The sequence below is a fragment of the Saccopteryx bilineata genome, chromosome 8 (genome assembly GCF_036850765.1).
Source record: "Saccopteryx bilineata isolate mSacBil1 chromosome 8, mSacBil1_pri_phased_curated, whole genome shotgun sequence".
Classification (NCBI taxonomy): Eukaryota; Metazoa; Chordata; class Mammalia; order Chiroptera; family Emballonuridae; genus Saccopteryx; species Saccopteryx bilineata.
The window spans coordinates 35586535-35613632 of NC_089497.1; the positions used below are offsets into that span (position 1 = coordinate 35586535).

Here is a 27098-nt window from a genome sequence, read left to right on the forward strand (position 1 = left end):
CCTTGAACTACACTACTCATAAGTGTTACATCTCTTATTATCTTTCCTTTCCTTTTCCTTTCTCTCTATGAGGGTTGCACTCCAAATCCCTTAACTCTCTCTCCTTCTCTCCTTTTGTTCTTTTTCTTTTTTCTTCATTTTGTGTTTTCCTATTTCTGTTTTTCTCCCTCTATATTTGTTTTTTCTTTTCTCCTTTACTTTTCCTCTCATTCAATCCTAAATCATGAACAAATTATTTTATTTGGGACTCAAATTTTTCTTTGTGGTCCTTTGGGGGTTTTATACTTCGCTTTTTAACTCACTAGCAGTGCTTCCAACCCTGGCTCTCCATTTTATCTAGTTTTTGCTCCACTAAATACAATAGTAATTTTTTAACATTTTTTCCCCATTTTTCCTGTTTCCCTCTTATTCCTCTCATTAAATCTCTTAGTTAATCATCACCTAATTCCAAATCATTTTATTATTGACCCAAATTTTTTCCTTTTTTGCATTTTGTGGGTCCATACCCCCCATTTTTTCCCTTTTATCACTTCTCTCCCACTCAGGCCCTCCATTATAGGTAGTTTTTGTTCTATTTAACACAATATAATTCACAGTTTACCACAAGATTTTCTCAAGAAGGAGAGGAGAGGAGAGGAGTAAAAAAAAAAATAATATTTTTTTTATTTTTTTAACTTTTTGTTCTTTATTAATTCTCATTAGTACTATCAACAAAGCCACCCTCAGATGCCATTAAAGAAACGGAAATAGAATATCAAGGGTACAAAAGACAGAGAAGTAGCACAGATAGATGAGGAAAAATCTATGGAGAAAAAATTTCATATCAATATATTGGAAACCTTGGAGCTAAATGACAGAGAATTTAAAATTGAAATCCTAAAAATACTCAGAGATATACAAGAAAACACAGAAAGGCAATTTAGGGAGCTCAGAAAACAACTCAACAAACACAAAGAATATATTACCAAGGAAATTGAATCTATAAAAACAAATCAAACAGAGATGAAAAACTCAATTCATAAGCTGAAAAACGAGGTAACAAGCTTAGCTAATAGAACAGGCCAGATAGAAGGTAGGATTAGTGAAATAGATGACAAGCAACTTGAGGCACAATAGAGAGAAGAAGAAAGAGACTCAAAAATTTAAAAAAATGAGAAATCCCTACAGGAATTTTCTGACTCCATCAAAAAGAATAACATAAGAATAATAGGTATATCAGAGGGAGAAGAGAGAGAAAATGGAATGGAGAACATATTCAAACAAATAATAGATGAGAACTTCCCAAGCCTGTGGAAAGAACTAAAGCCTCAATTTCAAGAAGCAAACAGAACTCCAAGTTTTCTTAACCCCAACAAACCTACTCCAAGGCACATCATAATGAAATTGGCACAAACCAAGGACAAAGAAAAAATTCTCAAGGCAGCCAGGGAAAAGAAGAATACTACATATAAAGGAAAGCCCATTAGATTATCATCGGATTTCTCAACAGAAACTCTACAAGCTAGAAGAGAGTGGACCCCAATATTTAAAGTCCTGAAAGAGAGGAACTTTCAGCCTAGAATACTATACCCATCAAAGCTATCCTTCAAATATGAAGGAGAAATAAAACATTCACTGATACAGAAAAGATGAGGGAATATATCATCAGAAAACCCCCGCTCCAGGAATTACTAAAGAAGGTTTTCCAACCAGATACAAAGAACAAAACAAAACAAAACCACAAGTAAAAGCTCCACCAAGAAAACAATAAAACCAAATTTAAACTGTGACAACAAAAACAAAGAAAAAAGGGGGGGGACAGAAATGAACAGTAGCAAAGGAGTACAAAAGTACTCACAAGATAGTGCATTACAATAAACAGGGTAGGTACCCTTTTCATTACTTAATAGTAAGCATCCTTGAAAAAACCACCACAGAAGCACATGATTTAAAAAAGATAGCAACAGAGGAAAGAAGTATGGAATACAACCAAACAAAAACAAAGGATAGAAAAACAAAAGAGAAGAATCAAACAAGACACAAAACTGACAGAAAGCAATCTATAAAAATGGCAATAGGGATTCCACAAGTGTCAATAATTACACTAAATGTAAATGGATTAAACTCACCAATAAAAAGGCACAAAGTAGCAGAATGAATTAAAAAAGAAAATCCAACTGTATGCTGCCTACAAGAAACTCACCTAAGCAACAAGAATAAAAACAAATTCAAAGTGAAAGGCTGGAAAACAATACTCCAAGCAAATAACATCCAAAAAAAAGCAGGTGTAGCAATACTCATATCTGATAATGCCGACTACAAGACAGCAAAAGTACTCAGAGACAAAAATGGTCATTTCATAATGATTAAGGGGATGCTGAATCAAGAAGACATAACAATTCTTAATATATATGCACCAAACCAAGGAGCACCAAAATATATGGCAGCTACTTATTGACTTTAAAACAAAAACTGACAAAAATATAATCATAATTGGAGACCTCAATACACCGCTGATGGCTCTAGATCAGTCATCCAAACAGAGAATCTATAAAGATATATTGGCCTTAAACAAAACACTAGAGCACCTGGATATGATAGACATCTACAGGACATTTCATCCCAAAGTGACAGTGTATACATTTTTCTCCAGTGTACATGGATCATTCTCAAGAATTGACCATATATTGGGCCACAAAAATAACATCAGAAAATTCAGAAAAATCAAAGTTGTACCAAGCATATTTTCTGATCATAAAGCCTTGAAACTAGAATTCAACTGCAAAAAAGAGGAAAAAAACCCCACAAAAATGTGGAAACTAAACAACATACTTTTAAAAAATGAATGAGTCAAAGAAGAAATAAGCACAGAGATCAAAAGACAAATGAAAAAGACAATACAACATAGCAGAATCTCTGGGATGCAGCAAAAGCAGCGATAAGAGGGAAGTTTATATCACTTCAGTCCTTTATGAACAAACAAGAGAGAGCCCAAGTGAACCACTTAACTTCACACCTTAAGGAACTGGAAAAAGAAGAACAAAGACAACCCAAAACCATCCAAAGAAAGGAGATAATAAAAATCAGAGCAGAAATAAATGAAATAGAGAACAAAAAAACTATAGAAAAAATTAATAGAACAAGGAGCTGATTCTTTGAAAAGATTAACAAAATTGATAAACCCTTGGCAAGACTTACCAAGGAAAAAAGAGAAAAGACTCATATAAACAAAATCCAAATGAAAGAGGAGAAATTACCACGGATATCATAGATATACAAAGAATTATTGTAGAATACTATGGAAAACTTTATGCCACTAAATTCAACAATCTAGAAGAAATGGATAAATTCCTAGAACAATACAACCTTCCTAGACTGAGTCAAGAAAAAGCAGAAAGCCTAAACAGACCAATTAGTAGGGAAGAAATAGAAAAAACTATTAAAAACCTCCCGCAAAGTAAAAGTCCAGGCCCAGACGGTTATACTAGTGAATTCTATCAAACATTCAAAGACTTGGTTCCTATTCTACTCAAAGTTGTCCAAAAAATTGAAGAAGAAGCAATATTTCCTAACACATTTTATGAAGCCAACATAACCCTCATACTGAAACCGGGCAAGGACAGCACAAAAAAGAAAACTACAGACCAATATCTCTAATGAATACAGATGCTAAAATACTAACAAAATACTAGCAAATTGAATACAACAACATATTAAAAAAATAATACATCATGATCAAGTGGGATTCATCCCAGAATCTCAAGGATGGTTCAACATACATAAAACGGTTAACGTAATACACCATATCAACAAAACAAAGAACAAAAAACATAGATGCAGAAAAGGCATTCGGTAAAATACAACACAATTTTATGTTTAAGACTCTCAACAAAGTGGATATAGAAGGAAAATATCTCAGCATGATAAAGGCCATATATGATAAACCATCAGCTAAAATCATATTAAATGACACAAAACTGAAGGCTTTCCCCCTTAAATCAGGAACAAGACAGGGTTGTCCACTCTCTCCACTCTTATTTAATGTGGTGCTAGAGGTTCCAGCCAGAGCAATCAGACAAGACAAAGAAATAAAAGGCATCCATATCAGAAAAGAAGAAGTAAAGGTATCACTTTTTGTAGATGATATGATCCTATACATCGAAAACCCCAAAGAATCTACAAAAAGACTACTAGAAACAATAAGCCAATACAGTGAGGTCACAGGATACAAAATTAACATACAGAAGTCAATAGCCTTTCTATATGCCAACAATGAAACATTTGAGAATGAACTAAAAAAAAAAATAATCCCCTTCACGATTGCAACAACAACAAAAAATAAAATGCCTAGAAATAAACATAACAAAGAATGTAAAGGACTTATATAATGAAAACTACAAAGCATTGTCAAGGGAAATTAAAAAAGATACAATGAGATGGAAGAATATTCCTTGTTCTTGGGTAGGAAGAATAAATATAATCAAGATGGCCATATTACACAAAGCAATATACAAATTTAATGCAATTCCCATAAAAATTCCAACTACATTTTTTAAAGAAATGGAACAAAAAATCATCAGATTTATATGGAACTATAAAAAACCCCAAATAGCCAAAGCAATCTTAAAGAAAAAGAATGAAGCTGGGGGCATTACAATGCCTGACTTCAAACTATATTATAGGGCCCCAACAATCAAAACAGCATGGTATTGGCAGAAAAATAGACACTCAGACCAATAGAACAGAATAGAAAGTCCAGAAATAAAACCACATATATATGGTCAAGTAATTTTTGATAAAGGGGTCAACAACACACAATGGAGAAAAGAAAGCCTCTTCAACAAATGGTGCTGGGAAAACTGGAAAGCTACATGCAAAAGAATGAAACTTGACTACAGTTTGTTACTTTGTACTAAAATTAATTCAAAATGGATCAAAGACCTAAATATAAGACCTGAAACAATAAAGTACATAGAAGAAGACATAGGTTCTAAACTCATGGACCTTGGTTTTAAAGAGCATTTTATGAATTTGACTCCAAAGGCAAGGGAAGTGAAGGCAAAAATAAATGAATGGGACTACATCAGACTAAGAAGTTTTTACTCAGCAAGAGAAACTGACAACAAAATAAACAGACATCCAACTAAATGGGAAATGATATTCTCAAACAACAGCTCAGATAAAGGCCTAATATCCAAAATATACAAAGAACTCATAAAACTCAACAACAAACAAACAAACAATCCAATAAAAAAATGGGAAGAGGACATGAACAGACACTTCTCCCAGGAAGAAATACAAATGGCCAACAGATATATAAAAAGATGCTCATCTTTGCTAGTTATTAGAGAAATGCAAATCAAAACTGCAATGATATACCACCTCACACCTGTTCGATTAGCTATTATTAACAAGACAGGTAATAGCAAATGCTGGAGAGGCTGTGGAGAAAAAGGAACCCTCATTCACTGTTGGTGGGAATGTAAAGTAGTACAACCATTATGGAAGAAAGTATGGTGGTTCCTCAAAAAACTGAAAATAGAACTACCTTATGACCCAGCAATCCCTCTACTGGGTATGTACTCCCAAAACTCAGAAACATTGATACGTAAAGACACATGCAGCCCCATGTTCATTGCAGCATTGTTCACAGTGGCCAGGACATGGAAACAACCAAAAAGCCCGTCAATAGATGACTGGATAAAGAAGATGTGGCACATATACACTATGGAATACTACTCAGCCATAAGAAATGATGACATCGGATCATTTACAACAACATGGTGGGATCTTGATAACATTATACGAAGTGAAATAAGTAAATTAGAAAAAACCAAGAACTGCATTATTCCATACGTAGGTGGGACATAAAAATGAGACTAAGAGACATTGACAAGAGTGTGGTGGTTGGGGGCGGGGGGAGGGAGAGGGGAAGGGGAGAGGGAGAGGGACAAAGAAAACTAGATAGAAGGTGACGGAGGACAATCTGACTTTGGGTGATGGGTATGCATCATAATTGATCGACAAGATAACCTGGACATGTTTCCTTTGAACATATGTAGCCTGATTTATTGATGTCACCCTAGTAAAATTAATTTTAAAAAAACCCCAAATCCCTGAGGTCGCTGGCTTGAGCAGGGGCTCATCCATCTTGAGTATGGGATCAGAGACATGACTGTATGGTCGCTGGCTTGAGCCCAAAGGTTGCTGTTTTGAAGCCCAAAGTCATAGGGTTGCTGACTGGAGCAAGGGGTCACTGGCTTGTCTGGAGTTTCCCCATCAAGGCACATATGAGAAAGGAATCCATGAACAACTAAGGTGCCACAACAAAGAATTGATACTTCTCATCTCTCTCCCTTTCTTTCTGTCTGTCCCTGCCCCATGTTTCTCTCTCTGATTCTACCTAAAATAAATAAATAAATAGATAGATAGATAGAGAAATAAATTAATTAATTAATTTAAAAAGTTAATATCAGGGATCACAGTTTATAAGTTGTATATAATTTACCTACTTTGAATGAAACAGAAAGCTATCTTGTGTAATGTGATAGTAGCAATTTGATTTTGAGACTGACATCAAGATAAGCATAATAACCATATACTGCATTTAAATTTGATGGTTATAAAAATTAGCTTGTGACATTAATTGTGCTAGTCATTTAATTTCAGTACATGTTCAGTTGCTGTAATTGAGATCTAAATATGGGTGATTAAAACAAGGTAAATGTTTAGCTCCTTCTTGCATAAAAAATCTAAGCATAAAGATATTAGTACTAGGCAAGACAGTTCCACAGCACCAGGGACCCAAGTTCCTTATAACATTTCATTCTTTAGAATTTTACCCTTCTTGCTATAGTCCACAATGTATTATGACCACATGTAAAGCCAGTAGCCAGGGCCACCATCACAGCTGCCTGGCTCATGCAGGTTCACATTGGATTCAGACAGTCGGTAACGAAATGGCAGAGTCAGAGGATGGTGGGCCATTCTGTTTATTGGTATCTCACCAAGACAGACAAACCACAGAGAAGACAAGGGAAAAGCAAAAAACCAGCTTTTCCCATGAAGGGCAAGGAATCAGGGAGGCCCCTGCAATGGTGATAGCAGGAACTGAGAGAGCAAGCTTTCAGTCTGCCCCACTTAATAGTGTAGAAACCAAAAACCTTTAATCCAATATATAAAATAAGGAAGTGTCTAATACAAAGTCACTTATCTGAGGCATGATGGGATTGTACCACTCCACATCAAAAAGGGTGGGAAAGGTTTATTCCTAAAACCAAGCCCCAGGCTACAAGGATCCTACCTGCCCATAGCCCACCCCCAACACACATTAATATAACTACACCCATTCCAAGCGTTAGGGCAACTAATATCATAACCTGGGAGACAGGCTTCCACGTGGGCAGTGCCATCTTTAACAAAGTGAGCATAATATATTTTATCTGCCCAACACCACGTCACTATTCTGGTGAATGAGAAAGCGAAAAGCAGAATGTAAGAGTCATACATACCCTATAAGATACGACTAGGCAGTTATACACATCATTTCTTCCCCTAACCTCCTTGGAGATCATATAGTTGCAGAGATTCCTATAACTAGAAGTACAAGGACAGGCTGATTCCGTGCTACCACAGAAAGCTTTCATTAAAGCCTCAGTGACCCAATACTTGTTAAGGTAACTCCTATGAACCTGTGTCCTGGCATAGGATCTTAGGTCCTCAACAAAAACTTTAGAGCAGTGTATTTTTCAGACCCTCATGCTAGACCTGGCAGGGCTGGAGTACCCACTGAGAATGTAGTTCCGAGGAGACAAGCTCTTCTGTGCGGAAACAGGTCAGTGGCTGACCCATTGTAATGTAAAATGTGCATTCAAAATTGAGGTGCTGAGAATGAAAGGGTATCTACTGCCAAGCTCCACAGGTATAGCTCCCACTAGAGAAAACAAAACAAAACAACAACAAAAAAACCTCTTTTGTAACTATTTCTTCCATTCCTTGCAGGAAATTCAGCTTCATTACAATCTGATGGAACCACTGTCACATTTGCTGTCCTTTCATGACAAAAACATCATTACGCAGTGTATGATCGTCTTCAGCATGTCATCTGCAGTGTTGGACTGAAAATACTCTGCTGCACCTGAACAAAAGATCCTCTCCAAACCTTCAGAGAAGTCACTCCTATCAAAGGCATTGTAGTTCCAACAGACTTAATCTTTCACAAGGATATAAAAACAGCCCCCAAACTGTCAAATGTGTCTCTTAAAAGCCAACACAACTTGTCTTTACCATTGAACGTTAAAATAATACAAAAGTCAAGGAAAAAAATAACTTCTTCTACCTCTGTCCAGATGGAATTCTTTGATTGCCTCACTACCAGGGCACAATGATGCAGCTGAATGCACCACAGGCTAACTGGCTGACATCCCTGAGGGGGCAGCTGATACTCAAGGCAAATCACCTTTCAGCAGGGAGATAAGGAAGGAGCAGTTTTTCTTTGTGCAGCCAATGAATCCAGAGCCACTGTATTCATTCAAGAAAAGACACTGGTTGGCAAATATACCAGAAAACTCAAATAAGTGACTTACTTGGGTTTATAAGACAGGAAAAACCAAGATGATCTGTCATGTGTTGCTTTTTTTCAGAGATTTTCTTTCCTTTATTAAATGACTTTTCTAACAGCCCATGTGTGGGCTAGTATCTTGCCATGAGCTTTCCAATGCTAGGGAAACAATCATTCCCAGGATCAAAGTCAGTTATACCCCAAATCTCCTCTGGAAATGGAGAAAAGAAAGTCTTCATGTCCAGGTTTCCAAGAAAGCCAGTTAGTCTAGAATATTAGAAGTCTGTATATAAAATAAACAATATTCTAGTGTCAGAAAGCCAATAGATAAACAGAAATACATAAAACATTTCTCTTGCCCTGGCCGGTTGGCTCAGTGGTAGAACATTGGCCTGGCGTGCAGGAGTCTCGGGTTCGATTCCTGGCCAGGGCACACAGGAGAAGCACCCATCTGCTTCTCACCCTTCTCTCTCTCCTTCCTCTCTGTCTCTCTCTTCCCCTCCCATAGACAAGGCTCCACTGGAGAAAAGTTGTCCCGGGTGCTGAGGATGGCTCTATGGCCTCTGCCTCAGGCACTAGAATGGCTCTGGTTGTAACAGAGCAATGCCCCAGATGGGCAGAGCATCGCCCCCTGGTGGGCAGCCAGGTGAATCCTGGTCGGGCGCATGTGGGAATCTGTCTGACTGCCTCCCCATTTCCAGCTTCAGAAAAATAAATAAATAAATAAATACATACATAGATAAATATAAATAAATAAATAAATAAATAAATAAATAAATAATGTTCTTCCAACTAGCAAAAAAACCCACTTCTGCATTTAGGTACTAACAACTATAATCTATCTGAAACAATGCTAATGATTTGATACTACACTTTGATTTCAATAACTTTCATTTTCACCTGCTGGATGAGAAACATGATTGAAATAAATTATTAAAATATATATTGCTTACATAAGTCAAATGTTCTATGAGACTCGGGCATGAACTTCCATGTGTTAATTTGGTCATCTGTTTAAAAGGCAAAAAACAGTTATGATGACAGAGCACAAATAGGTAAGTGTTCACACCAACAACACCAACAACACCCTTCAACAAATTGGACATAGCAGAATTCTGTGGATATGTTTAATAACTGAAGTACCGAATATACAAAGTTCAGTCTAGCAGTCTGATCTACTTCCCTCAGTGGGTATCGAGTCACTGGAGTGAAAATTTTGAAGTGTTCCTCAGTCTACCTTTTTCTACTTTAAGTCAGGCCGTGTGCTCTCCGGGTTGAAAAAAGACAAAGTGTAAGTGCACAGGAAACATTTCAGGGCCTAAAATTATTCAGCCTTAAGATAGTCACTTTGTTATGAATACCCTTGTAAAGTAGAGGATAGTTGCCCCTCATTTTCAGATAAATCTTCAAAAACTGCTTTTGGTACCCAAACTACAAAAGTGGTTGTATTAGTGAAAAGCCCATTTTCTTTAGAGAAATAAAACCAGGATTTTCATCATAGTTTCATCATTTTCTCACTTTTGATGGGAGGGTTCCATGATTCAATGAATATCAGATATATAACTGAATTTTCATGCTGCAAGCAATAAACAAATATTTGTTTATCTCCCAATTTATGCATGAGGTTTAGTACAAAAGACTCTAAGGTATGCTGGGTAAGAGCATGTATTCTGGTACCAGACTACTTAGGTTTGAATCCCAACTCTTTTTATTATTTTCCCATCTGTCAATTGAAATAATAATTGTATAGACCACATAGGGCTGTTATGAAGATAAAATGAATTTATTGATTTGTTCTGGGGAGACAAAGCCTGGGCGATCAGCCAAGGAGAAAGGAGGCCCAGAAGCTGCATGCAGTACCAGCTCTTCAGTGGACGGTGCCTCCAGCCCAAGCCACTGAGCCGTAGAGGGAAAATAAGACTGGAGCTTCCAAGCTAATCATAGGCCAACGATGGAGGGCAGAGCTTAGTCCCAGAGCAAAAGAACACAAGCCAGTGACCACAGTAGGGGTCAGTGAGAAGATAGACAGATCTTTCAAAATTCTTTGACCCTGATGGTCCCTTAGGTTAGAAGGCTGCTTAGGTCTGGTGCCTCAGCAGTGGGGCTCGTGGAGACCACCACCACTCACACAAGCTGGGTCCTTTGGCAATCATTCAAACCTGTTGTGATGACAAACAATGAGAAAATAAACTCTGCAGGCTCTCATATAAGAAGATAGACATCTGTTTCCTCTCCCTCTACCCACTCCAATAAAATGGCTATAAGTACTGGAAAGAACTTGACAAATAACATACTAGCTTCACCCTGAATCTCATATCTAATTCGTATGACAAACATTCAAACAAAGAGATATTGCACAATTAACTTGAGGACTTCTATTGGGCAGATAAATATATTATGCTCACTTTGTTAAAGATGGCACTGCCCATGTGGAAGCCATTGCCCAGGTGATGTTAATGTGTGTTGGGGGTGGGTTGTGGGCAGGCAGGATCCTTATAGCCTGGGGCCTGGTTTTAGGACTAAGCCTTTCCCTCCCTTTTTCATGTGGGGTAGTACAATCCCATCATACCTCAGATAAGTGACTTTGTATTAGAGACTTCCCTATTTTGTATATTGGATTAAAGGTTTTGATTACTACACTATAAAATGGGGATAGAACAGGAGTTTGCTCTCTTGGTTCCTGAGATTAATATTAGAGAAGAGAGCAGAGAGGAGAGAAGAGAAAGGCCATGTGGAAGAGGCCAGGAGAAGCAGCCAAGATGGCGGAGTATTGAGTGAGAAGCCAGTTTGTGCAGAGTTTGTGCAGGGAGAAGGAAGGAGATGGGGAACAGAGGTGAATAAATCTGGTGGGCTAGAAACCTTTGATTCTAGGAAACTCAAATAAGTCAGTAGCTTTGTGAACACTGAGTGTGAGTGGGTTTTGGGGCCCAGTGTGTGTTTTTACTTGCCCACCGGGTGCAAGCTAGGATTAAAGATGATGGCCCACCAGTTTTTGGCTCCGTTGTTTCTTTACCGACTGTCCGAATCCAATGCGAACCTGCATGGGCCAGGTTGCTGTGATAGTAGCCCTGGCCACTGGCTTTACAACTTCATAATGAGACATTGTTTATATTGGGCCCTAACAATGATTATCAATTCCCAAGGGAAAGGAATCTAGAAGTAATATGTGATGCATATATCATCGGGAAATTTTCAGAGGCATGAAGGTACAAAATATGTTCTATAAAGAGCATTTAGTTAGAATTTGGGGTGCCAGGAAAGAAATGGATAAGGAAGAAGTAGGGAGGAGACGAGAAAGCAGAATTCCAAGATAGAACGCTGGAAGGAGTTTCACATTAGATATTGAGAGATCTTCCTTCTAAGAGACAAAGAGTAGGACATTTATTTTGTAAGAAATTAGGACCCAGCCTGACCAGGTGATGGCGTAGTGGATAGAGCGTTGGACAGGGAAGCAGAAGGATCCAGGTTCGAGACCACAAGGTTGCCAGCTTGAGTGCAGGCTCATCTGGTTTGAGCAAAAAAGCTCACCGGCTTAGACCCAAAGTCTCTGGCTCCAGCAAGGGGTTACCCAGTCTGCTGAAGGCCCACAGTCAAGGCACATATGAGAAAGCAATCAATGAACAACTAAGAAGTTGCAATGTGCAACGAGAAACTAATGATTGATGCTTCTCATCTCTCTCCATTCCTGTCTGTATATCCCTGTCTATCTCTGCCTTTGTAAAAAAGAAAAAAAAAAAAGAAATTAGGACCCAGTAAGAGTTTGAACACAGGTAAATGTAACATGGTCAGATTAATATTTTGACCCATATCATCAATGGTAATATAAAAAGTGCACTAGAAGAGAGAAATTGTAGCACAGAAAGGAGGTTGAGTGACACAGATCAGCAGAACCATGTCCACAATAACTATTACTACAGCTTCCAAAAACTTCAAGGCAATAAAAAAGGGGACATTTGAGTCCCAAGCATCATAAATTCTCTCCCTTATTTTTAAATAAATTATACAAATAATCTGTGGGGGATAATTTTAAGAATATCTGTGTAAAGCCAGTGGCCAGGGCCACCATCACAGCTGCCTGGCCCATGCAGGTTAGCATTGGATTCGGACAGTCGGTAAAGAAACAACGGAGCCAAAAACTGATGGGCCATCTACTTTAATCCTAGCTTGCACCCGGCGGGCAAGTAAAAACACACACTGGGCTCCAAAACCTACTCACATTCAGTGCTCACAAACCTACTGACTTATCCGAGTTTCCTAGAATCAAAGGTGTCTAGCTCACCAGACTTATTCACCTCTGTTCCCCATCTCCTTCCTTCTCCCTGCACAAACTCTGCACTAACTGGCCTCTCCTCAACACTCCGCCATCTTGGCTGCTTCTCCTGGCCTCCTCCACATGGCCTCCTTCTGCTCTCTGCTCTGCTCTCTCTTCTAATGATAATCTCAGGAACTAAGAGAGCAAGCTCCCATTCTGCCCCTATTTTATAGTGTAGAAATCTAAACCTTTAATCCAATATACAAAATAGGGAAGTCTCTAATACAAAGTCACTTATCTGGGGCATGATGGGATTGTACCACCCCACATCAAAAGGGTGGGAAAGGCTTAATCCCAAAACCAAGCCCCAGGCTACAAGGATCCTGCCTGCCCACAGCCTGCCCCCAACACACATTAATATCACCTGGGTAACGGCCTCCACATGGACAGCACCATCTTTAACAAAGTGAGAATAATATATTTTATCTGCCCAACAACCTGACACAAGAAATTTGAAGAAAGGAGATAAACACCCATTGCAATACTGCAAGGAATCATTCATTTAACCAGAACACCAGTAATCTCCCTAGGCATTAGTACACTATCACAAACCATTAATTTCATGGCTGTCTACTCTGTTAAAACCTCTGAATGATTTATGTTGGTCAAATAAGTTTTTAAATATATATATATATTTGCTCACTTATAGTTTGTACGGGGTGTGGGGGACAGGCTGTAAGTATGCCAGGTCATTATAGCCTAAGACTTAGTTTTAAAACTAAGCTTTCCCCACACCCTTGATAGCATAATGTGGGGTGCTGCACTCTTATGAGTAATCCCATTATTCCTCAGATAAGTGACTTTGTATCAGAGACTTCCTTATTTGTATATTGGATTAAAGGTTTTGATTTCTACACTATAAAATGGGGGCAGACAGGGAGCTTGCTCTCTCTTGGTTCCTGAGATTAGCATTAGAGGGGAGAGCAGAGAAAGGCCATGTGGAGGAGAAGAGAGGCAGCCAAGATGGCAGACTGCTGAAGGAGATGCCAGTTTATGCAGTTTGTGTAGAGAGAAGGAGATGGAAAACAGGTGAATAAGTCTGGTGAGCTAGAAACCTTTGTTTCTAGGAAACTCGAATAAGTCAGTGGCTTTGGGAGCCCTGAATGGAAAGGGAAGTGTTTTTCCACTGTGTGTATTTCTTGCCTGCCGGGTGAAATCCTTGCAAGCTAGGATTAAATTTGATGGCCCACCAGTTTTGGCTCCACTGTATCATTACCGTCTGTCCGAATTTAATGAGAACCTGCACTGTCCAGGTGACTGTGATGGTGGCTGTGGCTACTGGCTTTACAATTTGCTTCATACATACATAATGTATATACAAACATGAATGGAACCAGCCACATGAATATCCCAACAATATCTAATGCTGATATAAGTAGTGTCAATTGCTAGTGGTTCAATTTCACATTGAACTCACTTTAGCTCTCTATTTCACCTCTTCTTAATTGAGATAAGAGAAAATACAGAAAATGAGCCAAGATTTTTGACAATTCATATTTGAACCAAGGCCTGCTAAGTTCAAAATTGAGAATGTCACAGCTGTGTGCATAACGCATGTGCCAAGAAATTGCTGCATGACAGCATATACTCTTGCTTCTGGCCTCACAATCTCTGACCAGGGTATTTATTTCAGCAGTTGTCTGCTAAACCATGAGAGAAGGAGGGTGTTTCTCACTATAGAGGAGAAGATCCCTAAAAGGAAAGGATTAAGTGTTCATAATAAATGGAAGGTCTTCTAAGGAGGAAATCTGAATATCCTACTGGTGGGAAATCTACATGGGAAATGGAACAGTAACAATTCTCACAGTGTAGGTAGATTAGACAGCATATAACCACATACATATTTGGAAATTATCTTACCTCTTTTGCAGAAGAGAGTTCTCAAGACTATCTCTGGTGCCTAGGACTAGAAGATAATGCTTCTTACACATCATGTCAATGTGTGACTTGATGCTGGCCATATCAGGCACCCATATGTCAGCTACGGCCAGAGTAGAAGTGGCAGTAACAAACACCAAGAAAGTGTTTAAGGCAGCACCATCTCTCATATCAGCCTCAGCTGCGACAGGAGCAGGGCCAAAGGCATTTGTAGAAACAGTCAAATAGCGATAATAGCTACTGCCTGGCAAGGATGCAGCTAGCAGATGGAAAAACTTCGCCTAAGGCTCAATATGTAAAGAAATTCCACAGTGATAACTGCAGTTAACAGCACTAAAGGACAGGGGATAATTCAGAAAACAAAAACTTGGGAGAGTTAGAGAACAAATAAGTAACCCTTTCATCTCCCACATTCAACTTCTAAACCAATAGAGAAAGTTAGACAGGTGGAGATAAAATTATCACATCTACTACTGATAAAGCTGATATGCAGAATGTGGTTCAAGATCAGCAGTTAAATGAGCTTGTTTAGACTTCATCCTGAATGAGACATTGGTACAACAGGACAAATGGAAACAAGGGGAAGGCTTGTTGGAGAGGAGAGCAGAATTTTAGGTCTTGTGGGAACACTAGCTCTTAAAAGTAAGAAGAGTAGAGATGAACACATTAGAAATGGAATTTTCTTAATATAAAATTACCTAGCATATTATGCATGGGTAAGTGTGAACAGAGAGAGGAGAGAGGCTCTCCCCTAACTCACCATTGGTTGTCCTCTAAGAGAGTGAAGTGGTAATTTTCTCCCCTTTATAAAAAATACAGACCCAGGAAATTATTACATTAGCCATAATAATACACAAATATTATTTATTAATGGTACGTTATCCACCAGCATTGTACTTTATATACATTATCTAAATTATCCTCCTTCCTGACAGTCAAGTCCGATTCCAATTCCAAGAATATTAGTTATGAATAAAAATTTTAAGTGTATAAATTCAGGAGTGAACAGAGTAATAGAATCTAGTAGTTTTGGGGAAATCCTCCTTGTTCTCCTCAAAGTGGCTCCAATATACAGTTGATTGCTAACCAGAATTTCAAAACAAGTTTCATTTTCTTGTTTTCTTTCATAAATGTACGTACTCCTAAGATAGATAACATCCTAAGCTTAAATAAAAAAATCTAACCAACATTTTCCCAGATACTTCTGTGTGCCGAACCATGTGCTAGGTACTAAGGGTACAAAGATACCCATAAAAGGAGCTCAGTAATCAAGTAAGAACCCAGATATGTAAGTAATGAAACAAAAACCAATATAATAAAGGCTGTAACAGAAGAAACTATACAGAGCTGTGGCAGCACAGAGATTAATTGAGTCACCAGTAAAAATTCTCAGAAGACTTTCTATAAGGGCGACTTTTTAACTAGATCTGAAATGAGTACAGTTTTTGATCAAGGGAAAAAGGCAGCAAGCACGAACCTACAGAGTTTAAAGGCTTCTATAGTGAAAGAAAAAACAAAACCTATGCATAAAATAATCTCTATTTATTTATACCTTCTTTTAGGTCATAGAGAAAAAAAGTAACTATTGTCCAAACTCATAGAACATTTATACATTTCTTCCTAATTAGAGCTAAAGACATACATGTGTAGTAATAAACCAACGTGCTAAATAATGAACTATTCTTACTGAGAAAATATATACCAGCAGAGACATAGGTTGAAGTAAAGCTACTAAATATAATTCAATAGACATCCAAATAGAAAATTTCTAAACCACAGCTTTATTATTTTTTTACCTAAATGCATTGGCTGTGTATTTAATTAATATTATTGAATGTCTACCAGTTGCCACATGCTTTACCAGGCAGTGGAGATTCACTGGAGAATAAGCCAAGTTACCTGATTCCACAGAGTTTATAGTTCTAGAGAAGAAGATGGAAAATAAACAAACAAGTGATATAATTCCAAGTGTGGCTGACTTGAAGTATCTTGCAAGCAACTAAGATGGAATTACTTGCAAAAATCAATACTTTTCTCAAGAAAAAAGTAGTAAAGCCCTATTAAAAAATAAGGAAATTTTGATTTAAGGTAATGGGACTGGCTGAAACTACTAGAGAATGAGGAGTCAGGATCACAGAGACACTAAAACTCCAGAGAGGTGAACAGACATTCTGTTGGCCAATCTTTTTCCAGGGCAATTCTTGGAAGCAAAATACTGAAAATTAAGTTATGATTACACACCCGTGTGTGTGTGCAGGTGTGAACTGGAATTCTTTGTGTCAACCTCTGGGTGCAGGGTCTGGGGAATTGGAATTAGGAAATGAAGCTCTAATGTGTTGCCTGCTGCTACTGCTATAAAGAACCTGTCCTTTGTCTCTGATCCAGGAGTCTCATGACTTGTGCTAAAGGCACAGAGAAGCCAACAAAACTTTAGATAATCTCATGGGACAAAAGACACAAAAAATTCAGGCTCCCAATGCATTCAACCATCTATGAGTCATCTCATAGTCATCTCATATTGTTGGGAGACAATTTACCATGGGCTTCTTTCTTTATTCTATAGTAGTGTTCAAGAATGTTTTTTAAGTGAATAGCCATGAAAGAAAGAATGTGTCTTTCTCTGGAGCAAAGTGCAACTTGTTTAAAAGAAAGAGATCTATTCTTTATAGAGATAAAGATATATCTATAGTGGTCTCTAAGTCTATTCAGGTTATTTATTTTTCTTGATAATCTCTGAGTTTGTATCATTTGAGAAATTTGTTCATAGGCCCTGGCCCGTTGGTTCAGCAGTAGATTGTCGGCAGGCTTGTGGAGGTCCCAGGTTTGATTCCTAGTCAGGCCACATAGGAGAAGTGCCACCTGCTTCTCCAACCTTCTCCTCTTCTTTCTCTCTAACTCTCCTCCTCCCCCAGCCAACGCTCCACTGGAGCAAAGTTGGCCCGGGCATTGAGGACAGCTCTGTGGCCTCCACTTCAGGTGCTAGTATGGCTCCGATTGGGGCAGAGCAATGTCTCAGCTGGGCTGAGCATCGCCCCCTGGTGGGCGTGCCAGGTGGATTCCGGTCGGGCCCATGTGGGAGTCTGTCTGACTTCCCGCTTCTAACTTCAGAAAAAAAAAAAAAAAAAAAGAAATTTGTTCATTTTATGTAAATTGTTGAATTCATGAGCACTGAATTCTTTACAGTATGGTAGTCTATGCTTATTTGAGAGAAGAAGACAAAGTTGTCTTTCAATGAATTTTATCAAATTAATTGGAAGTATAGAAATTAAATTAGCTGGTACTCATAAGCTAATAGCAGTTTATGTATTAAGTGGTAAATAAGTAACTCATACTTGGCTTAAATAGTAGCTCATTTAGATTTGAGTCATAAAGATTAGGTGTATTTAGTTTGAATAAATAACCTTAGGAAAAAAAATTTTTGAAAATAGAAGATTTGGGGAAAGGTTGTTAAACATAGGTCAGTTTCCTACCAGATAAAAAGACTTGTTTATAATTAATCTGATGGTAATACAAAGGCTTTTAATTAGATTTCCATCACAAAATGGGCAAGGAGAGGCTTGGGGTCTGAAACACAGAAGAGTTCAGCCATCTGCTGCCACCCCGCTCCTGCCAACATGTGATTTGCAAGTTAAATCATGCCAGCTGATGACATATGGCACTACTTTCTTCTTTAAATATCTTACTCAAAATGAGTTTGCTGCTCTGCCACTTGGCTAAATACTGAATTCTCTCAAATTTGGAGGATGGACTTTGAGAAGTCATAGCAGTTTCCAAAAATTCCCTTAGTAAACAAACCCAAGTAAGGAACATAGATCTAAGTGGCTGAATCATGTTACATTGTTCTGTGAAGTGATTATAAGTTTGAAAAACTGGACCCCTGAGAGGTCAACATTTAAAATTTACAAAATTAAAATTTTCTTCACAGTTTAAGGGTAATGAGGTAGAGGGGACAATAGTTACCTCCCTAGGTTTTGATTCATATCTGAGGAAAGAAGACAGGTGGTCTAAGAAAAAGAAGTAAAAGTCTATTTGAAACCATTGTTTCATCTCAAGCATAATGTGTCTAGCACCTGGCAAAAGGGTTGAGACTTAGGCTGCAGAAGTTCTCAAAGCTTTAAACTCTCAACACAATGCAAAACAATATATTCTTAGTCCTAGTGGTCCAATGCTAAAACATTCTGTTTCACCCAGGGTTTTAGGTTTTTCACAGCTCTACAGTTTTGTCTTCAGATATATTGACTCAGTCTGTCATGAATTAAGGCCACAACATTTTTCCAGACTCTAATTTAATCACCCAGCTTTCACAAAAATCTCCATGAACAGTTTTTGTATGACCTAATTCAGGGGTCAGGAATCTATGGTTCACAAGCCAGATGTGGCTCTTTTGATGGCTGCAACTGGCTCACAGACAACTCTGTAATAAAAAATAATAATAATGTTAAAAATATAAAACATTTTTATATATTACAATCCATTCATTTCCTACCACTCATGTCCATGGTTGCGGGTGGCTGAAGCCAATCATAGCTGTCCTCTGGGACAACACCAAATTTTTATTGGATAACACATAACGTACATGGGTCATTGTATGGCTCTTATGGAATTACATTTTAAAATATGTGGTGTTTATAGCTCTCTCAGCCAAAAAGTTTTCCTACATGTGTAAATAGCTACAATTACATATGCATAAGAGTATTTTGACAAGATACTGGCATATATATCATTAAGATAACAATGGATAGAAGTTGATTTTATGGTAAAGCAGGTGAATATTCACTTCCTGAATGAAGGCCAAAAACATGGACATATGAATTCTTGACAAGAAAATGTGACTGTCCTCAGCCAATCACACCACAAATTTTTCTACCTGTAATCCACATGCTCACCTGTAAAGACATGGACTTGAGTATATTAGAATGGAATGATGAAGCTTATTGGTCATATTTTTGTCCCTACTCTTTTTATCACCTGTCCATCTATAAATTTATAATCGTGACTACCTAACTCATACCTACAAATAGCAATTTTCTTTAGATAAGACTCGATCTCCTGACATACTTGCAACATTTTCTCAATTTTTTGCTGTGGACTACTGCATCATTCCAAATTTAAATTTTAGCCTCCTTTTTCTTTTTACTATATTCATCTGAAATAAAGCAAAGACTTTATAACTTTCCTAAACATTCTATTCCTGTTTGTCACTGTGATCATTAGAAAATTTAAAAGTTCTTCCATTTCTGTTTTAAACACCATTTGAAAACAGTTCCTCCTAAACACAAAGCAGTTCTGGAAGTGCAGTGAATTGAATGGTCCACAACAAGAAAAGACTCAGGCTGGACCAGGATAGTGTCCATCTTGACATACTTAAGGAAGGCCAATTAGAATCCTCTTCAGGGGTTGATAAGGCTGCTGAAAAAAAAAATGCTTTCAGTGAGATCATAATCTTTAAGGACCAGCTAAGTCTGAAGCTTCCAGGAGCCATTTGACACTACATGGAGACAGTCTTGAGAATCAAGCCAGAATAGGCAAGTATAGCATGATTTAGAGTTGTACCCTGTAAAGCCAGTGGGCGCGGCCACCATCACAGCCACCTGGCCCATGCAGGTTAGCATTGGATTTGGACAGTCGGTAAAGAAACAACGGAGCCAAAAACTGGTGAGCCATCATCTTTAATCCTAGCTTGCACCCGGCAGGCAAGTAAAAACACACACTGGGCTCCAAAACCCACTCACATTTAGTGCTCACAAAGCTACTGACTTATCTGAGTTTCCTAGAATCAAAGGTTTCTAGCTCACCAGACTTATTCACCTCTGTTCCCCATCTCCTTCCTTCTCTCTGCACAAACTCTGCACAAACTGGCTTCTCACTTAGCACTCCGTCATCTTGGCTGCTTTTCCTAGCCTCCTCCACATGGCCTTACTCTGCTCTCCTCTCTGCTCTCTCCTCTAATGATAATCTCATTGGCTTGAACCAAGAGTGCAAGCTCCTGTTCTGCCCCCATTTTATAGTGTAGAAATCAAACCTTTAATCCAATATACAAAATAGGGGAAGTCTCTAATACAAAGTCATTTATCAGAAACATGATGGGATTGCACCACCCCACATCAAAAAGGGTGGGAAAGGCTTAATCCTAAAACCAAGCCCCAGGCTACAAGGATCCTGCCTGCCTACAGCCCGCCCCCAACACACATTAACATCACCTGGGCAGCAGCTTCCATGTGGGCAGCGCCATCTTTAACAAAGTGAGCATAATATATTTTATCTGCTCAACATATCCTCTAAGAGAGTTGCCACCAGCCACCTGTGCCTTTTTACACTGGACTTCATAAAAATTAAATTGAATCCTTTATTTTTTCAATTGCTAATAACCACACTTCATATGCTCAATAGTCATACAGGCTATTGTATTGAACAGTTCATTTCTTTTATCATGAAACATGATGTAGAGGAAGAAAGACACCTAGTTTCATCCTTTAAATCTTTGCAGCCAGCCTTACCTAGAGCTGGATCCACCTTAAATTCAATTGTAGTTTAAGCTAAAATAATAAAATCTTGTTGAAGTTACATTCTGACCTTTGAAAAATTTATGAGCAGAAACTAACCCTCAGGCTTATTTCACAGAAGCAGAGTCAGAAAACAGACAACAACCTTCTCACATTTTCCCAATTTCTTCCCGTGACCTTTCCTGACCAGACTCAGCTTTACCCTTTCCTTAGAAAACAACCCTCCTTTTCCCTTAGAAGGAGATCTGGGAGTAGGGGTTTGGTAGATGTTACCACAAAGCCAGTCTCTACATTTAAAAATAAACAAAGCTGGGCATTAGTTAGAACTAATAGCAGAGGGAAGAGCTAAGCTCCATTCCGATTTGCACAGAGGTGTCTGGGCATTTTAAGAGGAGAATAGGGTATTTGGAAAGGGAGAAAGCAGGGACTCAAAATGACAAAGGACAGATCGGTGCAGAGATGAGACCAGGGAACTGTCTGCTAGCTGGGGGATTACTGAGGCTATCCTTTCACAGAGACTGGGAGACAGAGGCTGGCCTTCCTGATGATTACATCTCAAAAGAATGGCTTTCAGGTCCTTGAGATAGATAGTCCTGACATGTAGGAGCTAATCTACATCTCAAAGAATCAGAGAAAAGATTCATAATTATAAACGTTTTTCAGTAAAGTTCTAAGAAAGTGAGATCTGATGTTGGCTAGAACCAACAGTATTTTCTTCTGACAGCCCTAAGCTTTTCCAGACTGGGATGTCTGAGGCACTTGGTTGTCCCAGGGACACCAGGACTGAGGTTGCTGGAAGCCATGTTAAAGTCTGGCCAAGCTTCTTTGTGCAGGGATTTGAAAGGATTGTTTGTGCCGGGAGTGTTTTGCAGTTTTCATTACTCAGATTTTTCCGGAATGCATCGCCAAATATAAATTATATAATTTAATCCATAAAGCAACCCTCTGATGTAGATATCGTTATTCCCATTTTACAGTTGAGGAAACCAAAGCTCAAAGGGCTTAAATCACTTGTCCAGGTCACATACTAATAAGTTATAAAGAATAGTAGAACCCAGATTTCTCTGAGAAAAGATTGTATTTTTCCTCACATCACCCATAACTTTGTTTCCCTACAGATCTCCCTAATTTTTCATGCGTGTTTCTGTAACTAGTTTTCACAAAACTGTTCTTGCCTTTAAATGACAAAGCCCCTAAGATGCAAATAGGAAAAAAAAAAGAAAGAAACCTCACAAAATGTCAGAGACTTGTGATTAACAGGCAGCAGGTGTACAAACTGAAAGTGTGCGACTCACATTCACTGTCATCTCGGCAAATGGCTTGGTCCCAAAGTTGCTGAAGGGGGAAATTTGATTATCTTTGCTTCCCCAAAAGACTGATAAATTGAATTCAGGCTGCTATTGTTCCAGATACAGGCTGAATCTTCCATAGGATTTTAATCAGTAGCAGCATTATGTAGCATATGGGAGCTATTTGGCTGAAAGGAGACTCCAACTGCTACTGGTACATCCGCCCAACATGAAAAGAAAATAATAATACGAAATAATGGGACTTTCTTATCTATAAAGCAGCTTCCCTCTGAGAAACTGCAAGGTTTACTGTCCTTTCTCTTCACAACATCCTGTTAGGTGGGTCAGGGAACTACTTGGCTGTATTCCTAGATGCTTACTGGCTGATACCCTCCACATTTTCATGTCTTTTATAGCTTTCTCTCTATTACCATCTTTAAATCCTGTCTCTTCTCACCTTTCTATTTCTTCTGTTCTCTTTATTTTCACCCATCCCTCCCCATTTATACCATTCTATTCTTCACTTATCTTTCTCACTACTAATTCTCTCCCTCTGCTAGTCTCTTTCATAAAATGCCTAGATGGAAAATCAGGGTTTATACAGCAATTAAGTCTATCTCTCAATTATACCACCCTATTATACCACACCAATGGTCCAATGGAGCAGTCCCTTTACTGATTCACTCCCAGAGTGACCAAAAGTTCGGTGATACGTGTTTCAGGATTCGAAGATGAGTAACATGTGGTTCTCTCCTTTGAGCATGAAAAACAAATATAGACAGCTAATGAGAACTCAGTGTGATAGGTGTCACCACCTTACTGAGCCCATTGAAGTCTAGGAAAAACAAAGAAGGCTGGCAGTGTGGTGTCTGTGGTGGCTGGTTCTTAGAGCTTTCAGGTCTGGTTCCAGAGCCAGGCTCAGAAAGCAAACATAAGCCTTCTTTTTATTCCTCTTTTCTCTCTTTTGATGCTTCTTGACATGCCTCAGCCACCACATACTCAGAAAGGTTGTAAAAGGCCATTGCAAGAGATTGCTTAGCAATCTTACCTATACATGAGAATAGCTTTGACCAAGCTCACCTGAGCTGATAAGTCAACTTTTTATTTTAAGTAACCTATAAGTGAAATCTAAAGTTCTTGGCATACATCTTTTCCAATTGCAGGAAATGTAAAGAATGAACCACTGGTTCTATTAGAAAGCAGAGCAGGATTTTTTTTTTTTTTTTGTATTTTTCTGAAGCTGGAAACAGGGAGGCAGTCAGACAGACTCCCACATGCGCCCGACCGGAATCCACCCAGCATGCCCACCAGGGGGTGATGCTCTGTCCCTCTGGGGCATTGCAGAGCAGGATTTTAAAATAAAGTTTCAAGACTCAAGCTTCACATCCCTGTATTGTGTCCAAAATGTGAAATCCAAACTGAGCAAGCAAATGTCAGTATTATGCTTCCAGGTAACAGATAGACTTTATCAGATGAGAGAGAGAAGGCTGGTTGAAGAGAAATGGTCATGAATGACATATTCCATTAGCTTTGGACCACGTCAGAAAAGTGTTTTCCTTCCGCTGACCCTAGACCTAATTAACTAACTCCAAAAACTCAAGTGCCAGAAGTTATAAGAGATGCTTCTTTCCCATGATATTGCCATCAAAGTACTCAAGCCACTAAAGTGAATGCCTTGAAGTAATGGGTACCTGCAAAAAAAAAAAAAAAATCTATATTGATTCTGTACGTGGACAGAAATTCAGTAAAAGGAAACCCTTCCTTAAGAATCAATAATAAAAAAAGCAAAACAAAATCCCTCTTTCATTACCATCGAACTTGAAGAACAATCAAGCAAAAGAACAATTCTAGGTATCTCAGATGAGGCTTGAAAAACAGATTCTAATCACCTGGGATTCTGAGAAGAGTGATAGTGTTGAGCTTTTATACTGAGAGTAAAAATTAGGTAGTAAATGGGTTCAAAGTAAGATTGTAATATAATCCATTACATTTTTAAATTAAAATAAAAAAATTCAAGATATAACCTTTTCTCTTTCCTCTTTGTACAGTACCTGGAACAAAATGATGCTAGCTAAACATCTATTGCATAATGAATGAGTAAACAAATAGAAATCATCTTTCAAATTCTGAGTTTTTTTTCTCTTTCCAGGCTAGCAATATGCATTATGACACTCTCCCAGTCAGGCACACAATCACGAGGGTAAACAACTGATACTCTACAGTGTACTGTGTTGTCAGTGTTTTACAGATATTGTGTTTTGTGTTTACACAACCCATCATGTCTACAAAATGTTCTTCTCTTTCTCCCCCTCTAGTGAGAAAAGAAAAGCAATTACTCTTCAGGTGAAACTTGCAATTACTCTTGAGATGAAACTCAAGAAAATTGCCCAACTATAAGCTAATGTAACTATTCTGAGCATGTTTAATGTAGGCTAGTCTAAGCTCTGATATTCTGTAGGTATGGTATATTAATTGCATTTTCACTTACGATATTTATTATTAATTTATGATGGGTTTATCTGTACATAAACACATTGTAAATGGAGGAGCATCTATATTCAAAATCTATAAGCAAGGACACAATAAAAAAAAGCTATATACAGGAAGTTCCAAATCCATATATTAATCTTCCAACAAGTATGTTAATCTTGATTTGCACAGACAACACTGCTATTGCAAAACTGATACATATTAGGCAAACTGGCTAACTGCCCCACAAGTGCCCCCAAAGCCTCACTGTCCTCACACAATAGAATTTTCTTTTTTGCTAACATAAGAGTCCAATGGCAGGAATGGGATTTGCAGACAAAGAACTCTGCACCATGAAGTTATTCAGAGACGCTAATCTTTCTACTCTATTGGTTATTTCATCTCCACTGGATCCTTTACATTCAGCCAGCAAATGGTGGAGGAAAGAAAGCCAGTGGCAGTGGTACAGGAGGTTCTGTGGCCCAGGCATGAAGATGAGGACATCACCCTTGCCCACACTGGCCAAATGTAGTATTTGATTTTAAGGTAGAAGAGCTGCAGAGTTTTATTTTGATAAATAAATAACAGGCACTGACACTTTGTAAACAAAGTAAGGCCCAAAATGAAAGTGGGGAATTATATTGGCCATACTGAGTAAAAGAAATTAGCAAGGAGATCATCTAGAGACAGGGAGACCTGTTAAAAAGCAATCGCAGAGAAAACCAAGTACGCATCTTCCATGAGGAACATGTTTTCCAATCACAGCTGATATGTTGAATCTTTTCTGAGGTTTCTCAACAATTTCATGCAACATCAGTACATGCAGGAATTCATGGACAAGAAGCTGCCAGTCATAATAGCAAAGATTGGAGAAAAATAATAAGAAATAAAGATTCTAAGCATTGGCAGAAATACAGGTGAAAAATTTATCTTCATATTCTCTCCAAAGTGCAAGCTCAATATCCAAGGGTTCATATGAGCAATGTAGTTGTTGAACTAAGCGCTGAACAAATTGCCAAATACAAAGAGCCTGTACCTATGTTATCAAAGTTCAAGAAAATAAAGGAGACATTATCTGAATATCAAAATAGGGTGATGGGGAAAAATAACTTTTAGAAGTGAGACTTAATTCATATGATTCAGATGCTGTAGTATATAAAAGATATCCCAATTACCTTGAAAGACTTCCATAGTACATTAACTACCAAAGCTAAGATTTTTTATTAGTCTTGTATTAGAAACCAGTGGCTGGGGCAAGTTCTGGAAAAGTACAGATCTCTCTTACCCTGGGATGACCTCTGCCTGGACATCATATCGACTGATCTCACCTTGATGCTAAACAAGTAAGGGATTAAGGATGAGTGTTATGACCTTCTGTCTACCATGGTCATGTCTGATTGTTTTATTGATGGCAATGAAATAGAAACCTACAACTTTAATACAACAGCTTCACATGATCTCAAGACAGAAATTGTGAAAAACCTTCAAGAGCCTGAATTCAGTGTAAAAAAGATGAAAAGGTTGTTTGTAATAATAATCTGTTTCATAATAGTTGAGGCATGAATACCAATCATGAAAGTATATATATTCAAAAATTTTATCTTAAATGATGTTGGTCATTTATTTCTGTATTAAAATTTCAAATACATCCCATAACATGAGTATTGCCTCTTGTATATATAAAATCTAGAAAATTCCAAGAGATTCTTGGACTTACATGCACAATCATATATGATATTGCTGATTTTATCCCATCCCTTCTCCAGGTAAAGAGACAACATGAAGGCTAAATACCACATAAGCTGAAAAGTGATACAAAGTTTCATTGGCTTATTGACAATAAAATTATTTTTATTTGTTGATTATACTAAATTTCCTAGAACACTATTAAAGTATGTACTATGGATTCTTTGTTTTATTTTTTCATTCATTTTTAGAGAGAAGAGAGAGGGAAGGGGGAGGAATAGGAAGCATCAATCCCCATATGTGCCTTCACCAGAGTTTTGAACTGGTGACCTCAGCGTTCCAGGTTGACGCTTGGTCCACTGAGCCACCACAGGTCAGGCACTGGATTCTTTAAATGTTAGTAAAGTATATGCTTATTGATA

General features: G+C 38.1%; 1 pseudogene; it reads left to right on the forward strand.

Moving 5' to 3' along the window:
• Nucleotides 1–26553, forward strand: part of LOC136311663 (histamine N-methyltransferase pseudogene) — a 62390-nt pseudogene extending 35837 nt beyond the window's left edge.
• The last annotated feature ends 545 nt before the right edge of the window (nt 26554–27098 follow it).